The 22,226-nt window shown below is 44.6% G+C and overlaps 1 long non-coding RNA gene across 1 annotated transcript; it reads left to right on the forward strand.

Annotated features, from left to right (window-relative positions):
• Positions 1-2,300: 2,300 nt before the first annotated feature.
• On the forward strand, positions 2,301-5,534 carry LOC131220681 (uncharacterized). Its single transcript, XR_009158775.1, has 5 exons — positions 2,301-2,536; positions 2,873-2,896; positions 2,972-3,115; positions 3,399-4,937; positions 5,283-5,534. It is a non-coding gene; the product is annotated as an uncharacterized LOC131220681 (long non-coding RNA).
• The last annotated feature ends 16,692 nt before the right edge of the window (positions 5,535-22,226 follow it).

Here is a 22,226-nt window from a genome sequence, read left to right on the forward strand (position 1 = left end):
TAATATAACTGTGCATGTTTCTGAATGGAGCTTGTTGTTCACTCCCCAAGTATAGGGTTGTGATGTAGTAATAAACTCGGTTAGACCGAGGTCGAATCCCAAGGGATTGAAACCTGTACATTATCTGAAACCAGGTAGAAATAGAACTAGCCTAAGATGAAATCTAACTCAAATATAAATTAATGAATAATGGTGAGAGATTAATGTAAAATTTAAGAGAAATCAGAGATAAGGAACTAGGGATTCAGAGGATCCACTTGTAGAGATCAGGGAGATCTTAGGCCTGCTTCAAAAATCATGGAAATTAAACTGAACTTTCTCTGATATAATTTTAAAGAGATGAAAGGTATATGAATTAGAATGGATTCCATCACCAAACCATGCCCAGGAGACAAAGCAAACAACAGAATTAAACTAATTACCAACCAATCAACATGCTATGAAGGTTAGGAAGGATACCGTCATCCGACCATGCCCAGGAGACGATGGTGAACAACAGGACTTCCTAACATCATAAACATAAATAAGGGAAAAGAAATACTCAAAGCCATCGCAGACCCATTGTAATTTCAGTTACAACAGACCATTCAAAACTGAAAATATTCCCATAATAAAATTAAATCAAAATCCATTCAATCTAAACAAAAGGCACAGGCATAAACTCTCCCATCACGCTACAAGCTTCACCTCTTAGCCCTAGCTAAGAGGTTTAGCCAGACATGATCTGGCTAAAATATCTTTAAAACATAAAAGAAAACATTGAAGCGGAAAAAATAGAAAAAGAAAAGGAAGAAAACCAATGAAGCTGGGCCACTCCACGGCTCTTTCTCTCGTGCTCCTCTCCACGTCCAAGATGAATCCCACTTGAATGCCTCCTCCGATCCCCCTCACACTACAAGCTTCTCCTCTTTATAACACAAACAAGTCGGTCGGTGAGAACTTTCGCATAGAGAGGCGGTGGAGATGGCGTCTTCTTTACGCACAGCAGGTGCGGACGTTTTACGCATCAGCAACACAAGATACGTGCGCTGGTTCTTCATAGGGCCCATAATTGCAGTCAATGGAAAAATCTACTCCGTCCATTGGATGCGGCTCGAAAATCCAGTCAGATATGTTGATTTTGGCTCCGATTTGGTGTGGCCCACGGACTCTTTCTTGGTGACGTCTACCTGACATTTAAACGGTTGAAAACCAATCGCCATTGTCTTTTTCAAGTCCATCACCTAGGCATGAATGAGATGGAATGAGGGACTCTCTTGGACGGTCTGGATCAAACCGTTGACGCACGGTGATGGCCCACAAGATTTGTCCACAGGCTCTGTTATGGAACAGAGCCTGCGCATACAGTGCTGTGATGGCTGGTGGGTCCCAGATTGACGTCAGGAGGAGAATTCACGCCGCCCATTGTCTTTCCCTTTAAAAAACATGTAGACTTGATCGGTTTTGGATCCAAACCGTGGTGCCCCATGATATTTTCATTCCACCGTCCATCTTGATGTTGAACGGATATTTCTTATGATCGGGTGCATGGGACCAAAAGGTCACCTTGGTGAGGGTCCAGCCTCCCCTATGGACGCAATAGACAGTCCAGATTCTGCAAAAGGATGACGAGTGGGGCCCACTAGTGAAAAATGGATGGACAATGGTAGGACACTTTGTCCTTTTTTGATTTGGAGAAGATGGAGTCAATTAGCGTGTGCTGACCGATTTTGAGAATTTTAGTGCATGGCTGGTGCACTTGTCTACCGTGCACATGTGATGTACATGAGGTCCTTTGAAGATGTTTGTGAGAAATTCGCTCCATCCATCTGTATTCTCATCTCATTTAACGCATTGATACCAATTTTGAAGCATAACCAGATAGCGGGTGGGCCCAAAATCAGAGTTTTAGGGGCTGATCTGTCCATTGGGCTACTTCCATAGGGATAAAACAGATGAAATTTGACGTGTATGGTTAATTTATGGTGCTTAGGCTATATATGGAGTTTTAAACTGAACAGATGGTGGGAACCCTGTGATCTTGCATTCTGGACGTCTTTCAGGCCACTTGAGCTTCAGTTTCTCGATTTTCTCGGATATCTGGCGTGTAAATCCGTTGATCTTGGTCTCTCAGGGTCCGTCTCATGCTTTGGTGAATTTGGAGCGTCATTCCATGCATTTAACACCCCTTTTCAGTCCAGGCTTTTAAAGTCACCTTGCAACACAAACACAAGTAAATTGGGCTGTTAAACAGTATCCTATTCATAAATCCAAGTAATAACTGGGTCTGATATGCAATATTGGACCCTCAACACTTGCACTTGTTGGTATGAGGTGGTTTTGGTTCAACCTCGAAAAAGGTGGGACTGGGGTTTTTTGCTTCTTTTACCAATACATTTTCTTTTGGCAACATGTATCCAATCACCAGTGTAGTATCTAACATGCATTTGAATTTTTGGCTGGAAAATTTTCTTCCTGTAACTTTGCATGCTAAGTAATCGACCTCAGTCCGAGCTCTCCAATTAGGCAGCAATGTAGCAGTTTGTCCTCCATGCTTGTAAGTTTTACGACTTTTTGAAGGAAGATTCAAAAATTAAGCATTCATAGATAAAATGAGCATTCCTAAAACATTTGTGTAACATCTATGTAGTCTTTGTATGGCATGAGGCCCACCCCACCATTTGTGTGGCATCTAATTAACCTATCCAATAGGATTGCTCTATCGGAATTGGGGTTTTTGTCTTTTGATGATTTTTCAATTGGGTTATTTTTTCTTTTTGATTTGGATGCAGAGATTTCCAGTAACATCCTTTTTTTATTTGATTTGGTGTTTTAATACTGATTTTGATCTTCTTCTTCTTATTGTTTTTTAAATATAGCTAACTTCATTCAGGATTAAGAAACACATCATTTGCAGGTTAGTTCTCATTACACAAACTGTATACGCAAGGCAGTAAATTTTGGTAACTTAATATATGAAACTCGATTGCAGTTTATCTTTCAAAAGAATAGAGCGAGCCAAAAGACTTCCTGGTGACCCATGGGCTGAGTTATGTCTATTCCTAACAGAGCGAGCCAAAAGACCTCAAGTAGCCCAAAGGCCTAATGACTAGGCACATCTAAGCCTACCATTCTTGTAATATTTTGAACCTTGGTCACCTCTAAATACGTTATCAAAACCATTGATCTGATGGGCCTCAAATGGGTTTGCTGTATGAACTTCTATATTAAACAATTGCTGAACATTGTAGTATTTACTGATCTGGTTTTTGGGATTTTCTTCTTTCCTACTCAAAGTAGAAATGTTTATATAATGATTATCAGCTATTCATATAGCAAACACACTCATAAACGGCAAAATTTGGATTGAACTGAATTCTAAACAAAAAAAAAACTATAATTTGATTTTGGGTTTTCAGGGATATGTACATCTCATAATCCAAGCACATAAAAAGAGCCTGTGGCCGGCATTGCCATGCGAGAAGTCATCGTGTGTGAAAGGTGGCCAAGCTCTATTATTTTACAGTGGAATCTTCTTAATGGCGTTGGGAGGGGGCGGGATTCAAGGGGCACTTCTAGCTTTAGGTGCAGATCAGTTTAACCAAAAGGATTCCAAGGAGCTTTTTTTTTTTTTCTCGATAGCAGGCACATTTTTTAAAGAAAGCTCAGGGTCTTTGTCTTCTCTTTCCGAAAGGTTCTCTGATGGGCAGGTGAATTTGAATTTCCTTGGAGTTTTATTCTCTCTGTCATTTTGGGGTAGGCGATTTTGATTTGTGCAAAATGTGGTTATTGAAAGTGTCTTTCATGCAAGCAATGGATAATCTATTGGAAATTATTTGCATCGATTTGGAGGTGGCTTGGCAGGTTGGATTTGGGCAATTTTGGAGCTTTTGAAGGAAACAAATATTCGCATGCTTCCCCTTTTGCAAGAATAATGGAGGGTGGTTATGCTCGGTGGCTTCTACAAGTAAAGTTGTTTTCTTGTATTTCTTTGTACTTCACCGTTTAGCATATAGATTGTGGAACCACAATATGTTTACTTAGCAGCAACCATGTCTGAACAAATGTATTATTATTATCATATCTATTATTATTATCATCATTATTATTTGTTTCTCTATTGCTTTCTCATAATTCAATGCTTTAGTTTCAGCATATCCTATAATGTCCAATGTTAAAATGTCTCTTCATCCACATTAACTTTCTCTTCTTTAACAATCCTATAGCACATTCATGTAATTTTTATATGTACTTTGTAATTGTGGGTGTTATATCCGTATCCATGGCCATGATATGTTATTAGTATTATATCAAGCAACCTCGGGGGCTACGAAGGTTCTGCTTGTTGTAGGTGTAAATGTAGAAAAGGATGAATTTTGTGTTGTACATTTGACTTAATTACAAATTTAAATTCATGTTTTCAGCTAGAAAAAGGTGTAGATGGGCTATTTGATAGTTTTGCTAGATTGGATTCACGTGTCTCTAGCGTGGGACTGATGATGCAGAAAAACTGAATTCTTCTACTTGTGGCAAGCAGAGGATCCAGATTCATGTTAACCCTTCTGTCTTTTGCTGTTTTATTTTTGAGACAAAGATTACCAGATTTTGTTCTGAGACACTGTTTTTGTCATCTAAAAAACATAATTTCTTATCATTGATTTATGTTCTCTTATTTAGTAATTTTCAGGTAACAAGTTTTAGAAATTCCAATCTTAGTTCTATAAAATGGTTGTACATCTCGTTTGAATGATCAATAAAGTTACAAGTGGTGTGTTTCCACTTTTCTGGGAAAAAAAGTATTGTATTTTTTGTGTGCATGGTGTTTTTTTTTTTTTTTTTGACTACTGCTGATAACATTGTATTTACTATTTGCATAGGAAAAGGGCTCAGATGAAATTGTCTTCAAGGTGATGGGAAGAGCTATAAATAAAATTGTTATGATCGTGGAGCTGATTAAGGTGGAGTATCTTATATCAATATTCTATGTTTCCTTTTTTTTTTTTTTTTTTGGTTTTTAGTAGTTCAGTTCCAAGTAGTAAAGATGGGAAGGACCACTTGTATTCATTATCAACTCATGTTGCTGGCTGCATTCTTATTCCTTTTATGCAGAGAAGGATTGTTGGTCTTCATTATAGAATACATCAGTTGGATCAACTGACATAACTGACAAAACTGTTTCCTATCACTTCTTATGTTGTTAGTCCCCCTATATATTGTTACACATACAATTTGTCATTGGTAGAGTCTCATGTCTTATCTAATAGCATAATACACACTAATAATTAGCCATTTACATTGATTAGTTGGTGCTAGGTGTCACAAAGTTCGTGATAGCAGAACTGCTTTACTTGCAATGGATGGGATCCAAACCAGCCAATTTATCTTTACATCAATTCAACTGGAACGACTCATGATGAGGGTGAAACGGTATGTTGGTTCTCATTTCCAACTTGGCTTAGTCTTAGACTCAGTTGGACAAGGTTATAGGTGCTTCAAATTTAAGTTTTCGAATCTCTACAGTTCCAATTTTCAGAGCAACTGTTGAATTTGTTCAATGCAAACCTGAATCTTAATTTTTTTCTAGATTTTGTTATTATTTGTACACTTACCAGTCTATTTTTTTTTGTTCAATGCAAATCTAAACCTATGTTTTAAAGAAATTGATGTTTTTTTTTCTCTAGTCTGGCATGTTAGGTCCCTGGATGCATCAGGCTTTTTGAATGCACAATCTGTATACTTGTGAATGGGAAGCAAACATTTTGTCTCATTGTAAAGACAATTTCTCCGATATATGCTATCGATCAAAGGAATAAGGTTGTGTTTAAATGCAATGTGATAGTTGCAACAAATTCAATAGACAGGAAATGACGAAGGGTACGTAGCAATGGGCTGGGTAGTTTGCCCGACCCAGTTTTGGACTAGGCTTGGACCTACTAGCTAGCCCATGGGTTGGGCTCAGGCTTCCCATGCATGGCTTGATTAATTTGCAGGTCAGGCCTAGACTCATGTCACTTTAGCCTGGCCTGTTCGGCTAACTATGTGCATGTATTGAATGTATACCGTTGGTTTAATTCCTCTGCAATGTTTTTTTTTCTTTTTGCATTTTTTTTTCTTTCTTTGTGCATTTGTTCCCCACATGATCAATCGATATTAGGTCTCTTTCTCCCTCTCTGTCTCACTTTTTCAGTTTCTCTTCCTATCTCACATCTGTTTGAGACTAGACATGTGCTCCATTCCAGTTGGGCATATCCTCATGTATGTTCCTTTTGGCAATATTACATTTTCTTGACTTTCACATAACAATATTACATTGGTTGTTCATTGACTTTCACATAACAACATTTTCTTGGAAAGTAATTCCTGCTAGTCAATGGAAGCTTGTTGCATGTCAAAACTTAGTTCATTTTTTTTTTAATACTTTAAATGGATCTAGTGGTTGAATATTGCATCAATTGAAAGCATCTTTATGCCAAATTATGTGACCTAGAATATAACTTCCATCCAATCATGTGCATGTGACTTCCCTTCTCTGCATTTAAAAAAAAAAAAAACTTTCAATCAATGATTAGTATAATGCCTCTTATACAAATCCCATACATATGTTTCCTATTCCTTCTTTCCTTTCTTACCATTTGTATCTTATGATTTTTGTTTAATGCAATCGTCATTCCTATTCATAGGTTTGTATATAGCTGTCATGACACAAACAACCTCATTATCTTTTGTAACTTGATGGGGGTTAAAAATCAAAACTTTAATTTATGATTGACCGAAGCAAAGGAGAATTTTGGTCTTTAGATTTATGACTGACCGAAGAAAACTTTAATTCATTGGTCTTTAGATTTAAGACTGACCGAAGTAAAGTATTTGCACTTTTTTAGTCCAAAAATGGAAATGGGTGTGGTGTTTGTAAATAAAAAAGGTGGGTGTATGTAAGACCCGTGTCCCAATCCGTACCATTTCATTAGCTTTCGCGGTCCTTCCGGTCAAATTCCGGCAACCTTCGCACCGTATTCGGTGTTTGCGCACGATCCTAAGCCAGGTCCCGCACACCGACGTCGGCTCGATCCGAAACTTATGTCTTGGTGATCGCGTCGTCGCCGCGGTTCCAACGCCGTGACTTGCGCACCGAACCGATACTCAGGTAAGAAGATGCCGATCAGCGTTTATTCCGAAGAAACACCGCGCGTTGCGGATTTCGAGGGAATCTCTACACAATAAGTCCCATCAATCATCATTAAATGCAACCTTATCTCAAGTACAACAACCCATACCTCTTTCTTCACAAAGTCAATTCTCTCTCTCTTCACCCATCCCTCCTTTACTCACTTTTCAAACAAACCCATGCCCCATTAATTACACCCACCACTCCATCACCTCATATCACTCCCATCCTCTCATTTTCTCTCTCATTTTCTCATATCTCTCCAAGCAACCCCAAGCCCCAAACGTCCAAGCCTCCTCTCCCTCTCAAGTGTGGTCCACCTTCCATCATCCATCTACACCCTCCCATCTCTCATCCTCACCATCAAGAGTCCATCATCCTCCATCAAAGTTGAAGCTGAGGGGCATTGGAGTCTAAGAGACCAAGAAGAAGGAAGATAAGGTGGGTGTTTTTCCATTAATTTAAATTTTAGGGCCCACTTGTTGGTGGGACCCATTTGGATGTATGTGATTTAATCAAGAGGGCCCATAGTGGCGGGGTTCCTCTATCTCACCGTGTATCTCTCTCCTTATCTCTCTCATTCTTTCTTTGTAATGGTGTGGATCCCACCGATAGGTGTTACATCTCCTCCGTCCATCTATATCAGACGGTGTGGCCCACTCTATTATAGGTGATGATCCGCACCATCCACTGTTTGGATGGGCCCAATACATCTTTATATATATATATACACATATATGTTATATTTTATATAATACATGTATATAATATATAATATAATATGTATTTATATACATATATAATATAAGGTATATATCATATATATATATATATATATTTATTTATATTGGTGGGCCACGTCCACGTGGGGCCCACCACAATGAAGTGATTGTGAAGTCATCCAGCGTCCAGGGACGCTGGACGTTTACAACGTAAAGTGCTAATGCTTTAAAAGAAAAGGGAAAGAGAAGAAAGGAGTGGTGGGCCACTCATGCAGGCCCCACCTTGATGTATATGTAAGATCTGAGCCGTCCATGTTGTTCCTCAACTCATTTTAGGCGTTGAGCCGAAAAATGAAGTTGATCCCATTTTCTGGCGGGCCGTACCATAGGAAACAGTATCCCTACCTTTGATTTGCTCCCTGATGCTCCTGTACATCTGAAAAAGGTCAATATTGGACTCTATGGGTTGGTATCAAGCCACAGAGACTAATGGACGGAGTGGATCGTACTAAAGCGGGCCCCACCTAGGAAAAACTGCAGAAAAACTATTTGTTTTAAAAAAAAAAAAAAAAAAAGGAAGAAGCAAGCAGCAGTGCTGCTGCTACTGCCAGCGCACGTACAGGCGCTGCCTGCGCTGGCCACCCACGGGCGGACGGGCTGGGGGTTCACGGCCCAGCTGTGGGCCCCATCTTGATGTGTCTCGACAATCAACACCGTGCGTTTGATGAGTACCCTCAGTCCACGCGTCCACGTCAAAAATCAGCCTTATGCGGAACGCAGGTGGGCCACACCATCTGAAATCATATGAAGACATGTCTAAACATATAGAAGTACTTGGTGGGGCCTACCTAAGTTTTGGATGTCGTTGAAACTTGGTCTGTACGGTCATTTAGATGGGACCCACACAATGGATGGGCTGGATTGTGAATCACACCTCGGTGGGCCCCAAAACAAAAAAAAAATAAAAAAATAAAATAAAATAAAATTTTAAAACAGCAGCATATTTAAACGGGCGGCCAAGAGGCAGGGACCCACGGCTCCATCCGTGGGCCCCACCATGATGTATATTTTGTATCCACACCGTCCATTTGGTGGGCCACTATTTGACATGGACCCCTCCCCTCAAAATCAGGCCAATCCAGCGCTCGGGCGGCCCACATCACAAGAAACAGTGTGAATTGAACTCTACCATTGAAACCCTTTCTGGGTCCACAGAAGTTTCAGATCAAGCTGAAAATTGTTGTTCCCCTCCTCCCTTGCCCGTGTGACCTTATGAATAAGTTGGATTCCAAATGAACATTTCAGTGGGCCTTACCCAAGGTCCAAGTGACCTTATGAATAGGTTGGATTTCAAATAAATATTATGGTGGGCCCTAGGCCCATGTGGTGGAGCCATATTGATATATTTCTAGCCGATTGGGGAGGCCCACCTTGATATATATATATATATAAGGCCCATGAGGTTAGGCCCATTCGACGGATTGGTGGCCCGATGTCGAGGCCCACTCTGATATATATAAGGGCCATGTTACGAGACCCATTGTGAAGTTTTCAAAGGCCCATGGGTTATGGCCCATTGCAATGTACATAAGGCCCACTAATGCGGCCCACTTGACTTATATAAGGCCCATATGAGATGGCCCATTTGATGTATCTGAGCACTATGGGTCGAGGCCCAATGAGATGTATATTAGTCCATTGCAATGTGTGATTTCCTATGGTTGTGTAATGGTACTTTATGGCGGGCTATGCCTTGGGAACAATGTTGGTTTGACGTCCACATTGTAAGGACAATGTTGGTTAAATGTCCGCATTGTCACACTCCTTAAGGCCACTGATAGGTCCATACTTATACTCTGCAGGCCGTCTAGGCCCATTTCTGTGATACGCAGAGCCCATCCCTATATGCATGTTTAGTATAGATCCATGGTTCATGATCATTCGCATCATATGTATGCCTGACGTGAGGAGTGACCGATCATAGCATATGCCTTTGGGCAGACTGTTTATGGGCTCCCTGATAGGCGGAGTTGCCCCATATAAGTGCATGGTACATACAGACTGTTGCATGACTGATAATGTGACTCATGCACTTGCATTTGTGTGATTATAATTACTATATGCCCTAGCGACATCAGGGCCATAGCCTCCACAGATACATCGTGGATGGTAGGATTGGAGACCGGAAATATTTGATTGTAGCATACGGGCACCATAGATGTCCCTGGGTGAAAATCCCTAAACCCGATGGTACCAGAGGATGACTCCAACGTCGAGACCGAGTGGATATACGAACGCATGAGGGCCGAATACCAGGAGGCCGCGTCTCCCACTGTGTCGTGGTCGGTTGGAAAGGAGTGTGGCCTTACTCGCCTGAGGGTAGGGGGCAATACTAGGCTGAGTTTGACCAGCTCGCGAATGGGTCCGCTATCGACGTGCCGGATATGTATTGGCAGACTATTGGTCAGGCGGATAGTGAGGTTTCTTACGCTCATTTGGACTGTGCGGCTAGGAGAGCGACAGTGCCATTTGGAGTGTATTGAACCCCGGTGATTATCCAGAATGAGAACTGTACTGATACATGTTGAGAATTGGCATGCTTGAGTTGCATCTCGCATCGCATGGCTGTGTATGGCCGATAGCATTCATATCTTGCACCGCATAGCCTCGGTACGGCTGATTGCATTCATGTGCTCATCATCATGATTCCGCATCACTCTGACCTTGCATTTTGAGCACGTCTATATTGCGCACACACTTACACCACCCTCTAAGCTTTCCATAAGCTTATGCACGATTGATGCGTGCAGGTGACGTCAGGACGCAGTCGCAGCCATAGTCTGGCCATAGTTGGAGCGTGCAGCCGAGCTTCTGGAGTTTTGTTTCTTTTGTTGCATTGTATTTCCCCTTCTGCCGTATTGTACTAAAAAGTTTTTGATCATAGTGGATTTTGTGGTGGTGTTCTTGTGGTTATTAGTTGTGGGTTATGCTTTTGTTATGCTCATTATGAATCAGACTGATGATTTGAAATCCTCCTTGTAGTATCCCAGGATCGGAACCTGGTGAATGGGTGCCGGGATCCGAAAATGGGGTTCTACGGAGGCTGTCGGCGCCGGATTCGGCGATCGGGAATTTTGTGAGCCCGGTTTCCGAGTTCGGGGCGTGACAGAAGTTGGTATCAGAGCCCAACATTACATGTCTGCTATGAATGATTACGTCCTAAGTTTGGATAGCCTAGCGATCTTTTATTGCAGACCCTTAACGTGTGTGCCTTCGCGAGCCTTTAAGTTGATAGGCACCTTCGCTCTTTCCTGTAGGACATGGCGCGTAGGAGAGTGACCCGATCGACTCCCGCACCACCTGAGACTTCAGCTCCACCACCTGCGGCTCCCGCACTACCACCTACGACACCTGCTCCGCCACCAGAGATTCCTACCGCTCAGCCTGAGGATGTCGCTCCTCTACCAGAGATTCATACCGCCCATCCTGAGGATGCTACACCTCCACCAGAGACTGGTGCGGATCCGACCGTATCTGTGAGTGCTTCTCAGTTGCAGCAGATGCTGCAGGCTGTGACGGCCGCACTCCAGGGGCAGAGCAGACACTCGGTTGTTTCACCGGCCCAGGCAGAGCAGGAGCGCGCGAGTGCCCTACTTCGAGAGTTTCGACAGTTTGATCCTCCACGATTCCAGGGCGAGCCAGATCCGACAGCAGCTGAGAGGTGGCGCTCCGATGTGGAGAAGATTTTTGATACCATGTCATGTACGACCGAGCAGCGAGTTCGGTTGGCGGTGTTTCTTTTTCAGGGCGAGGCCGAGCACTGGTGGACCTCGGTTACCCGCGTCGCAGGACCCGACTACGTCTGGACATGGGATGATTTTGTAGACCGATTCGAGGAGCAGTACTTCCCTGACCACATTCGACGCCAGAGGGCACTAGAGTTCGAGACTTTGGTACAGGGGGACATGACCGTGGCACAGTACGCGGCTCGTTTCGTGGCGCTGTCGAGGTTTGCGCCATATATGATTGATGATGAGGGGCGGAAGGCCCGCCGTTTCGAGAGCGGCTTACGTTACGGTCTTCGAGGCCGTGTGATTGGGCACGAGCTTCCGACCTTTCAGGCTGTAGTGCGGAGGGCTCAGATCTACGAGACTGAGTGGGCCGGCGCGCAGGCCGATAGAGATCAGAGGAGGGGTCAGAAGAGGCAGACCCCTTCCAGCAGCTCCCAGCAGCAGCGGCGATCACAGAGGTATAGGAGCCACCCACCTGCTAGAGCACCAGCAGCCCCAGCAGCACCTCCAGCGCCACCCCAGCAGCCGTTTGCAGGGACTTGTTTTGGATGTGGTGGGTCAGGGCATCGCCTGTCTGAGTGCCCTCGCCCTCATCTGCAGCAGTCGAGAGGATCACAGCAGCCTCACCTACATCCGCCGAGAGCACCACAGCAGCGACCTCGGCGGCGGCCTCCAGCACAGCAGCGACCACAGCCACCTCAGCCACCGAGGCCCCAGCAGCAGCAGAGGCAGCAATATAGGCCGCCGCAGAGGCAGCAACAGCACCAGGGACCTCAGAGGGGACAGGCACCTCCCCAGCCAGCTCAGGCTAGGTTCTACGCGGCTCAGCAGGACCCGCAGTCATCCGGAGGAGTTGTCGAGGGTATACTTCCCGTCTCTTCATCCATCGCACGAGTATTATTTGATTCTGGCGCTTCTCACTCATTCATGTCCGAGGGTTTCTGCCGATCGACTGGATTGCCGACAGAGTCTACTAGTGAGGGATTGATCGTATCGACGCCCTTGGGGAGGACCACAGTATTGGGCCGTTTCTGTCCATCTTGCCCGGTTCTTGTCGGTGATATCTTTTTGCCTGCTGACTTGTTTGTGCTGCCGATGACAGATTTCGACGTTATCTTGGGCATGGATTGGCTTGCTGAGTATCACGCTATCTTGGACTGTTCTGCGAGGACAGTCACATTCTGCATACCAGGCTTGCCGCAGTTCCAGTTCATCGCTGAGCCCAGAGGAGAGCCGTTATCTTGCCTGATGTCCTGCGCTGTCGAGGAGCCTATTGCCTTGTGTATTGATCAGTGGCCGGTTGTTTGCGACTTCCCCGACGTATTCCAGGAGATTCCAGGATTGCCTCCTCGCCGTCATATCGAGTTCCAGATCGATCTTGTGCCCGGTACCGCACCTATCTCGAAGGCCCCGTACCGTATGGCACCGATGGAGTTGCGTGAGCTGCAGCGTCAGTTGGACGAGTTGCGTGAGTTGGGATTTATTCGTCCGAGCAGTTCGCCTTGGGGAGCGCCGGTACTCTTCGTTAGGAAGAAGGATGGCTCGTTGAGGCTCTGCGTAGATTACCGCGAGCTCAACCGGGTCACGATTAAGAACAAGTACCCGCTCCCAAGGATAGACGATTTATTTGATCAGCTGCAGGGTGCACAGTTCTTTTCGAAGATTGACCTGCGTTCTGGTTATCATCAGATTCGTGTCCGAGAGGAGGACATCCCGAAGACAGCCTTCAGGACGCGCTATGGTCATTTTGAGTTTCAGGTCATGTCCTTTGGATTGACCAATGCACCCGCGGTCTTCATGCAGTTGATGAACGAGGTCTTTCGTCCATATCTCGATCAGTTTGTTGTGGTCTTCATCGACGACATTCTGATATATTCGAGGACCCGTGAGGACCATATGCAGCATCTGGAGATCGCCTTGCAGACCCTCCGTGCCCACCAGCTATATGCGAAGCTGGAGAAGTGTGAGTTCTGGCAGGAGGAGGTGAGATTCCTCGGTCACGTGGTGACGAGGGAGGGTGTCGCAGTGGACCCCTCGAAGGTTGAGGCAGTGCGTCAGTGGGGTCAGCCCACGACTGCGTCCGAGATCCGCAGTTTCCTTGGTTTAGCGGGATATTATCGGCGTTTCATTGAGGGCTTCTCCCGTATTGCAGCCCCGTTGACCAGGTTGACTCGGAAGGGCGCAGAGTTTATTTGGAGTGACGCCTGTGAGCGAGCATTTATGGAGCTGAAGGACCGTCTGACGTCCGCTCCTGTCCTCACTCTTCCCTCTGGGAGTGATGGATTCGTGGTATTTACCGATGCTTCGCGTATTGGATTGGGTGGTCCTGATGCGGACGGTAGACCTGTAGCATTTGCGTCTCGCCACTCAAGGTTCATGAGCCGAACTACCCCACGCACGATTTGGAGTTGGCAGCTCTTCGCACCGAAGGTGTGGAGACACTATCTCTATGGGGTTAGGTTCGAGCTCTTCTCGACCACAAGAGCTTGAAGTATTTATTCTCTCGAGCTGAACATGAGACAGAGACGCTGGATGGAGCTTCGAAGGATTATGATTTTGACCTCCGGTACCACCCGAGGCAAGGCGAATGTGGTGGCGGATGCCCTTAGCCGTCGACCACGAGGCCTAGTGGCACATATGATGATTCATGAGTGGAAGATGCTCGAGGATATAGCAGAGTACGACTTTGATTTTGGTCTGCGGTCTTCTATCGTTCAATTATTGAGCTGTCGATTCAACCCTCTCTTGTCGCAAGGGTGATCGAGGCTCGGTGCAGACAGATGAGTCGTTACGGGATTACCGAGCGGATGCGGCATCGAGAGTCGAGGCAGTTAGCGATTGGTGCTGATGGTGGACTTCGCTTTAGAGGCCGATTGTGTGTCCCGGATATTCCTGAGTTGCGCAGAGATCTTATGATCGAGGCACATCGATCGCGGTTTTCCATCCATCCTGGCTCGACGAAGATGTACCGTGATATGAGGAGGCAGTATTATTGGGCAGGGATGAAGCGCCAGATTGCCAGTTTTGTGGCCGAGTGTGACACTTGCCAGCGTGTCAAGGCCGATCATCAGAGACCCCCTGGTCTATTGCAGCCGTTGAGCGTCCCGATGTGGAAGTGGGAGCACGTATCCACAGATTTTATTATGGGTTTGCCAAGGACTCAGCGCGGTCATGACTCTATCTGGGTTGTCGTGGACCGTCTGACGAAGTCGGCGCACTTTCTTGCGATTCGTGCGACTTGGCCCTTGGACCGGCTTGCGAGGTTGTTCATTGAGGAGATTGTGAGACTGCACGGCGTACCAGTCTCGATCGTTTCTGACCGAGAGCCGAGGTTCACGTCTCGATTTTGGACTTTCAGAGAGCTATGGGCACCGATTTGCAGCTCAGCACCGCGTACATCCACAGACGAATGGGCGGACCGAAAGGGTCAACCAGATCCTTGAGGATATGCTTCGCCTGCGTGATTGACTTCGGTGGTACTGGGATGAGCATCTGCGATTGGCCGAGTTCGCATACAATAACTATCGGTGACCATTGGCATGGCTCCTTTTGAGGCATTATATGGCAGACCGTGCAGATCTCCGAGTTGTTGGACCGAGGTTGGAGAGCGGCGTCTCCTAGGTCCCGAGCTTGTGCAGGAGACATCAGAGGTTATTGATATCATCAGGCAGAGGATGCGCACAGCTCAGAGCCGGCAGAAGAGTGTTGCTGATCGCCGGCGTCGTCCCTTAGAGTTTGATGTAGGGGACCGTGTGTATCTCAAGGTCTCGCCTATGAAGGGCATAGTTAGATTTGGAGCGAAGGGTAAGCTTGCCCCGAGATTCATAGGACCTTTCGAGATCACTGAACGCATTAGCGCTGTGGCCTTTCGGCTTGCCTTACCATCTCAGTTGTCTGGCGTCCACAACGTTTTTCACGTCTCTATGTTGAGGAAGTGTGGGTCAGACATAGTTCCTGTTATCGATTGGCAGCCGTTGGAGGTTCGTGAGGACGCTTCTTACATCGAGCAGCCAGTTCGTATCCTTGATCGGAAGGAGCAGGTCCTCCGAACCAAGGTCATTCCCTTGGTAAAGGTTCAGTGGGGTCACCATTCTGTGGATGAGGCATCTTGGGAGCGCGAGGCTGAGATTCGAGAGCGCTATCCTCATCTCTTTGATGATTGATTGTATGTTGTATGTTATACGTTGTCTCTGGTATTTATATGGCGATGCCTTGCTTCCTCTTCTATTATGATTTATGTTTTCTTGTGATGATTGTTTAAATTTCGAGGACGAAATTTTTATTTGGAGGGGAGAGCTGTAAGACCCGTGTCCTAATCCGTACCATTCTGTTAGCTTCCGCGGTCCTTCCGGTCAAATTCCGGCAACCTTCGCACCGTATTCGGTGTTTGCGCACGATCCTAAGCCAGGTCCCGCACACCGACGTCGGCTCGATCCGAAACTTATGTCTTGGTGATCGCGTCGTCGCCGCGGTTCCAACGCCGTGACTTGCGCACCGAACCGATACTCAGGTAAGAAGATGCCGATCAGCGTTTATTCCGAAGAAACACCGCGCGTTGCGGATTTCGAGGGAATCTCTACACAATAAGTCCCATCAATCATCATTAAATGCAACCTTATCTCAAGTACAACAACCCATACCTCTTTCTTCACAAAGTCAATTCTCTCTCTCTTCACCCATCCCTCCTTTACTCACTTTTCAAACAAACCCATGCCCCATTAATTACACCCACCACTCCATCACCTCATATCACTCCCATCCTCTCATTTTCTCTCTCATTTTCTCATATCTCTCCAAGCAACCCCAAGCCCCAAACGTCCAAGCCTCCTCTCCCTCTCAAGTGTGGTCCACCTTCCATCATCCATCTACACCCTCCCATCTCTCATCCTCACCATCAAGAGTCCATCATCCTCCATCAAAGTTGAAGCTGAGGGGCATTGGAGTCTAAGAGACCAAGAAGAAGGAAGATAAGGTGGGTGTTTTTCCATTAATTTAAATTTTAGGGCCCACTTGTTGGTGGGACCCATTTGGATGTATGTGATTTAATCAAGAGGGCCCATAGTGGCGGGGTTCCTCTATCTCACCGTGTATCTCTCTCCTTATCTCTCTCATTCTTTCTTTGTAATGGTGTGGATCCCACCGATAGGTGTTACATCTCCTCCGTCCATCTATATCAGACGGTGTGGCCCACTCTATTATAGGTGATGATCCGCACCATCCACTGTTTGGATGGGCCCAATACATCTTTATATATATATATATACACATATATGTTATATTTTATATAATACATGTATATAATATATAATATAATATGTATTTATATACATATATAATATAAGGTATATATCATATATATATATATATATATTTATTTATTTATATTGGTGGGCCACGTCCACGTGGGGCCCACCACAATGAAGTGATTGTGAAGTCATCCAGCGTCCAGGGACGCTGGACGTTTACAACGTAAAGTGCTAATGCTTTAAAAGAAAAGGGAAAGAGAAGAAAGGAGTGGTGGGCCACTCATGCAGGCCCCACCTTGATGTATATGTAAGATCCGAGCCGTCCATGTTGTTCCTCAACTCATTTTAGGCGTTGAGCCGAAAAATGAAGTTGATCCCATTTTCTGGCGGGCCTATAGGAAACAGTATCCCTACCTTTGATTTGCTCCCTGATGCTCCTGTACATCTGAAAAAGGTCAATATTGGACTCTATGGGTTGGTATCAAGCCACAGAGACCAATGGACGGAGTGGATCGTACTAAAGCGGGCCCCACCTAGGAAAAACTGCAGAAAAACTGTTTGTTTTAAAAAAAAAAAAAAAAAGGAAGAAGCAAGCAGCAGTGCTGCTGCTACTGCCAGCGCACGTACAGGCGCTGCCTGCGCTGGCCACCCACGGGCGGACGGGCTGGGGGTTCACGGCCCAGCTGTGGGCCCCATCTTGATGTGTCTCGACAATCAACACCGTGCGTTTGATGAGTACCCTCAGTCCACGCGTCCACGTCAAAAATCAGCCTTATGCGGAACGCAGGTGGGCCACACCATCTGAAATCATATGAAGACATGTCTAAACATATAGAAGTACTTGGTGGGGCCTACCTGAGTTTTGGATGTCGTTGAAACTTGGTCTGTACGGTCATTTAGATGGGACCCACACAATGGATGGGCTGGATTGTGAATCACACCTCGGTGGGCCCCAAAACAAAAAAAAAAAAAAAAAAAAAAAATTTAAAACAGCAGCAGCAGCGCTGCTGCTGCTGCAGTGACGGGCGGCCAAGAGGCAGGGACCCACGGCTCCATCCGTGGGCCCCACCATGATGTATATTTTGTATCCACACCGCCCATTTGGTGGGCCACTATTTGACATGGATCCCCCTCAAAAAATCAGGCCAATCCAGCGCTCGGGCGGCCCACATCACAAGAAACAGTGTGAATTGAACTCTACCATTGAAACCCTTTCTGGGTCCACAGAAGTTTCAGATCAAGCTGAAAATTTTTGTTCCCCTCCTCCCTTGCCCGTGTGACCTTATGAATAAGTTGGATTCCAAATGAACATTTCAGTGGGCCTTACCCAAGGTCCAAGTGACCTTATGAATAGGTTGGATTTCAAATAAATATTATGGTGGGCCCTAGGCCCATGTGGTGGAGCCATATCGATGTATTTCTGGCCGTTGGGGAGGCCCACCTTGATATATATATATATATAAGGCCCATGAGGTTAGGCCCATTCGACGTATTGGTGGCCCGATGTCGAGGCCCACTCTGATATATATAAGGGCCATGTTACGAGACCCATTGTGAAGTTTTCAAAGGCCCATGGGTTATGGCCCATTGCAATGTACATAAGGCCCACTAATGCGGCCCACTTGACTTATATAAGGCCCATATGAGATGGCCCATTTGATGTATCTGAGCACTATGGGTCGAGGCCCAATGAGATGTATATTAGTCCATTGCAATGTGTGATTTCCTATGGTTGTGTAATGGTACTTTATGGCGGGCTATGCCTTGGGAACAATGTTGGTTTGACGTCCACATTGTAAGGACAATGTTGGTTAAATGTCCGCATTGTCACACTCCTTAAGGCCACTGATAGGTCCATACTTATACTCTGCAGGCCGTCTAGGCCCATTTCTGTGATACGCAGAGCCCATCCCTATATGCATGTTTAGTATAGATCCATGGTTCATGATCATTCGCATCATATGTATGCCTGGATGTGAGGAGTGACCGATCATAGCATATGCCTTTGGGCGGACTGTTTATGGGCTCCCTGATAGGCGGAGTTGCCCCATATAAGTGCATGGTACATACAGACTGTTGCATGACTGATAATGTGACTCATGCACTTGCATTTGTGTGATTATAATTACTATATGCCCTAGCGACATCAGGGCCATAGCCTCCACAGATACATCGTGGATGGTAGGATTGAAGACTGAAAATATTTAGTTTTAGCATACGGGCGCCATAGATATCTCTGGGTGAAAATCCCTAAACCCGATGGTACCGGAGGATGACTCCAACGTCGAGACCGAGTGGATACACGAGCGCGCGAGGGCCGAATACCAGGAGGCCGCGTCTCCCACCGTGTCGTGGTCGGTTGGAAAGGAGTGTGGCCTTACTCGCCCGAGGGTAGGGGCAATACTAGGCCGAGTTTGACCAGCTCGCGAATGGGTCCGCTATCGACGTGCTTAGCAGGTATTATTGGCAGACTATTGGTCGGGCGGATAGTGAGGTTTCTTACGCTCATTTGGGTGTGCGGCTAGGAGAGCGACAGTGCCATTTGGAGTGTATTGAACCCCGGTGATTATCCAGAATGAGAACTGTACTGATACATGTTGAGAATTGGCATGCTTGAGTTGCATCTCGCATCGCATGGCTGTGTATGGCCGATAGCATTCATATCTTGCACCGCATAGCCTCGGTACGGCTGATTGCATTCATGTGCTCATCATCATGATTCCGCATCACTCTGACCTTGCATTTTGAGCACGTCTATATTGCGCACACACTTACACCACCCTCTAAGCTTTCCATAAGCTTATGCACGATTGATGCGTGCAGGTGACGTCAGGACGCAGTCGCAGCCATAGTCTGGCCATAGTTGGAGCGTGCAGCCGAGCTTCTGGAGTTTTGTTTCTTTTGTTGCATTGTATTTCCCCTTCTGCCGTATTGTACTAAAAAGTTTTTGATCATAGTGGATTTTGTGGTGGTGTTCTTGTGGTTATTAGTTGTGGGTTATGCTCATTATGAATCAGACTGATGATTTGAAATCCTCCTTGTAGTATCCCAGGATCGGAACCTGGTGAATGGGTGCCGGGATCCGAAAATGGGGTTCTACGGAGGTTGTCGGCGCCGGATTCGGCGATCGGGAATTTTGTGAGCCCGGTTTCCGAGTTCGGGGCGTGACAGTGTATATAGTTGATCCCTTTCTTCAGCGGATTATTTGTGGAAGAGAAAGTTAAAAAGGAAAGAAAAAAGAATACCAAGTTGAGTTCTATGATTGCCCATTTTTTGTTTTTGGGTGAATTTAGATATCGTATTGCATTTATTTATTTTGTTATGTAGGAAATGATGGAGCAGGAATTCTAACAGGTTCGCTTGCAGGATTGTCCATTTTAGCTTTAGTAGTCTTACCCAAATGGTCCAACTATTGATGATAGAAATTGAATAAACTTGATAGAATTTCAAATTAATTGCTGAAATTTCACCATTACTTATACTTTTGTGATTAAATACTCCGATTTTCATATTTCAGTATTGGAAATTCATAATGATATGTCCTGCTTGGAGCAAATCAATATCACAAGTACAACCTGGAAAAGCAACCTAGTTGAATCCTTGGAGGAGCTTGCACCTGCTTGCACATTAGATGTGAATTTTCCTGCATGGTAATATCACCCTGAAACAATAACTTGTTTCATCATTACAAATGAATTTTATTTTGCCTCGGTTATAGATTGAAGAATCCTTGGAGGAGCTTGCACCTACTTGCACATTAGATGTGATTCGGTCCTTCTAAATGCACATTAGGTGGAATTTAAAGCTTTAAATTGGTGAAATGCTCTGAAATTGTACAAATCATCTCAGATAGATTAAAAAATTCAGATAATTGTATAGATCATCTCAGATGCGAGTTTCAGGAATTTCCTACTATATTAAAAAAGAAAAGAAGAAGAAAAAAGGAAAAAAAAAAAAAAGTTTACTCGAAGTTCCTGTAACCTTAAAGCTCTACAGGACGTGCTGCTAAATGCTTGAGAAATGCACTCCCTTCATCAGTTTCTCTAGCTCATTTCAGATTTAGAACAAAAAATGAGCATTCATTTACCTATGAGGGATGCTATCTTTCCTTCTCATAATTGAGGAAATATCTATGGTATCACTAAAAGACGACTGGCCCCTCTTGCCCTAGTAACCTAAAATATCTCATGGCCTTTTTTGCATTAGTTGGCACAGCACATGCATATTTTGATTTGATGTTATCTTTCTAGCCTTTTGAAATTCCAATGTTCTTTTAGTTCACTAGCATTACATGTGCAGATTCCTTCCAAAGTACTGTGAACGGAATCAATAGATTACCTTGTCAAATTGCACAACCAAGCCCAACTACACCCAATCTTTGGGCATGAGATGCACCATCCCCAAGTTTGTATGGAAAGAAAACACATTCCAAAGATTTCATTGTTGTGTCTTTCTCTGTAATCTGGCTTTCTAAAATTTGTTGTTTGTTCTTTCATTTCTCCTGAGAGTATTTCTCCAAAGAATTCCACTCACTCTCATGATTCTCTGCTACTTCTAGACATGTCTCTATATAACAAGAAATGGGCTTAAATGGCCAAAACCATAATTTTAAAACTCGGAAGAAATCAACTCATTTGGCTGAGTCAACTTGACTAGACCAGATTTACCAAGACTTGGAAAAACTAGATCCAGTCACACCTTGGTTAAAACTTGAGAAAAACAGTAAAAATTCAGCAAGACTGAACAAAAAATTCGAGTCAACTTAGGCAACTCGACATTATTTATATATTCTTTAGACTCTTAATGTTGATGTTCATGGTAGTGTTATTTCGGATGGCAGTAATCCGCTTCCTTTCTTTTCTTTCTTTCTTCCTTTGGCCTATGAAATATATGCTGAACCTAGTAGATCTTCAACAACATAGGGAAGACAAAAACCTTTAAACTAATGGAGTTTCAATGGTCCCTTAATCTCTTTAAATCAACAGTCTTATATGTAGAGATAAAGGCAGGCAGTTAGTTTTAAAACAAACACCATGTCACAACAGAACCAAACACCACTTACTTCATTGAGAACAGCAATATGCAGAAATCCTCTCAAATGACAGAGACTTGCTAATTAGATTAACCGTCAATGTTGGCTTTCCATTAAACCATCATCAAGATTCAGGCACCATTCTCAGAAGTTCTACTTTGATATCATTCTCATTGCCTTCATTATCTTGATTGTTGATTGCCAGATTGAGCTTGCAAAAATGTTGTTGGTGGAGGGACAAAGTCATCTTTTTGTACATTGGCCTGAACAAGGTGTTGATAAGGAAGAAAA

The sequence above is a fragment of the Magnolia sinica genome, chromosome 12, assembly GCF_029962835.1.
Source record: "Magnolia sinica isolate HGM2019 chromosome 12, MsV1, whole genome shotgun sequence".
Lineage (NCBI taxonomy): Eukaryota > Viridiplantae > Streptophyta > Magnoliopsida > Magnoliales > Magnoliaceae > Magnolia > Magnolia sinica.